The sequence below is a fragment of the Myotis brandtii genome, unplaced genomic scaffold, assembly GCF_000412655.1.
Source record: "Myotis brandtii unplaced genomic scaffold, ASM41265v1 scaffold782, whole genome shotgun sequence".
Classification (NCBI taxonomy): domain Eukaryota; kingdom Metazoa; phylum Chordata; class Mammalia; order Chiroptera; family Vespertilionidae; genus Myotis; species Myotis brandtii.
This window is the reverse complement of record NW_005371138.1, coordinates 3,109,703-3,112,241: the sequence shown is the minus strand read 5'-3', so window position 1 is coordinate 3,112,241 and position 2,539 is coordinate 3,109,703.

The following is a 2,539-nucleotide window of genomic DNA, read 5'->3' as shown; positions in this document are numbered from 1 at the left end:
TGAGAGGCTGGCAAGTGAGGCGGGGAACGTTGGAGTCCGCAGTCACTGCAGCAAGCAAGCCCCCTGCTCACTTCAGTGCCTGGCTGCCGGCCGCCATCTTGGCTGACAGTTAATTTGCATATACTCACTGATTAGCCAATGAAAAGGGTAGCGGTTGTACGCCAATTACCATGTTTCTCTTTTATTAGTGTAGATGAGTAAAATATAACTCTATGTAATTTTAATTTTCATCTCTGTTATTATTACTTTGCTTTCTCTCCATATGTTTAAGAGCCATTTTTCTTTTGAGAAGTTGTGAATTTATGACCTATAATCATTTTCTTATTGGCTTGTTAGATTTTGAATTATCATTTACAGGAACTTTTACAAGTAGGGGAATTAGTAATTTTTCTTTTATATGAGTTACCAATATTTTCCCAACTCATTTTTGATTGTGATGGTTCGTGCCATACCAAAAAAATTCTATATGTTCTCATCCTTATTAATCTTTTCATTAATACCTTCTGAATTTTGTGCTACACTTTGAAAATCTTTCCGAACATTGAGAGGAAAAAAAAAAAAAACTTTCCTATGGTTTCTCCAGGTACTAATATAGTTTCATTATTTATTTTTAAGTATTTGGATTATATATGGATTTATCCTAATATCAGATGCAAAGTATGTTTTCAACTTTATTTATTTTAATTTTTAATATATTTTTATTGATTTCAGAGATGAAGAGAGAGAAAAACATCAATGAGGAGAGAGAATCATTGATTGGCTTCCTCCTGCATGCCCTACACTGAGGATCAAGCCCACAACTGGTCTTGCAAGACGTGTCAGGCCATAAAAACTGTGAACAATGCACTGCCCTGGGGTGGGGAGGGAAGGTTGTTATCGCTGGCTCCAGGACAGATCATCAACACCTGGGGGCCTTCCTGTAAGCCCATGAAAGGGGGTGGAACCATATCTGCAAGACAAAGACCCCAGAAGGTTATAAAAAGTGAAGACTTTGCATGTTACTTCACACTGATTTGGAAATTATTCCTGAAGTCCACTAGTGCTAATAAACAGGGTCCCTCTCTTTCTCTAGGAAGTGTGCTTGGTATTTCTTTGCTCTTCTGTAACATAATAAATACTAGAGGCCTGATGCACAAAATTCATGCAAGAATAGGCCTTCCTTCTCCCAGCTGCCAGCACTGGCTTCCCTTACAGCACTTGGACCCGAGCTTCCTTCGAAGCCCCAGCTTCATCCAGAAGGTCATCCGGAAGGACACCCAGTCTAATTAGCATATTATGCTTTTATTATTATAGACTAGAGGCCCGGTGCACAAAAATTTGTGCACTCGGTGGGGAAGGGGGAGTCCCTCAGCCCGACATGTGCCCTCTCCCAGTCTGGGAACCCTCAGGAGATAACGACCTGCTGGCTTAGGCCTGCTCCTGGGTGGCAGAGGGCAGGCCCAATCCCTAAGTGCAGCCCCTGGTCGGGCTCAGAGCAGGGCTGATTGGGGAGTTGGGCACCGCCTTCTGTCATGCACACAGCAGGGCGGATCGGGAGGTTGCGATGCCACCCTCAGTCACGCTCAGGGTAGGGCCGATTGGGAGGTTGGGGCACCGCCCCATGTCACACTCAAGGCAGGGTCGATGGGCAGGTTGCGGAGCCACCCCCTGTCACTCACAGAGCAGGGCCAATCAGGGGGTTGGGGCGCTGCCCCCTGTCACGCACAGAGCAGGGCCCATCACGGGGGTTGGGGCTCCGTACCCTGTCATGCACAGAGCAGGGCCAATCAGGGGGTTGGGGCGCTGCCCCCTGTCACGCACAGAGCAGGGCCCATCACGGGGGTTGGGGCTCCGTACCCTGTCATGCACAGAGCAGGGCCAATCAGGGGGTTGGGGCGCTGCCCCCTGTCACGCACAGAGCAGGGCCCATCACGGGGGTTGGGGCTCCGTACCCTGTCATGCACAGAGCAGGGCCAATCAGGGGGTTGGGGCGCTGCCCCCTGTCACGCACAGAGCAGGGCCCATCACGGGGGTTGGGGCTCCGTACCCTGTCATGCACAGAGCAGGGCCAATCAGGGGGTTGGGGCGCTGCCCCCTGTCACGCACAGAGCAGGGCCCATCACGGGGGTTGGGGCTCCGTACCCTGTCATGCACAGAGCAGGGCCAATCAGGGGGTTGGGGCGCTGCCCCCTGTCACGCACAGAGCAGGGCCCATCACGGGGGTTGGGGCTCCGTACCCTGTCATGCACAGAGCAGGGCCAATCAGGGGGTTGGGGCGCTGCCCCCTGTCACGCACAGAGCAGGGCCCATCACGGGGGTTGGGGCTCCGTACCCTGTCATGCACAGAGCAGGGCCAATCAGGGGGTTGGGGCGCTGCCCCCTGTCACGCACAGAGCAGGGCCCATCACGGGGGTTGGGGCTCCGTACCCTGTCATGCACAGAGCAGGGCCAATCAGGGGGTTGGGGCGCTGCCCCCTGTCACGCACAGAGCAGGGCCCATCACGGGGGTTGGGGCTCCGTACCCTGTCATGCACAGAGCAGGGCCAATCAGGGGGTTGGG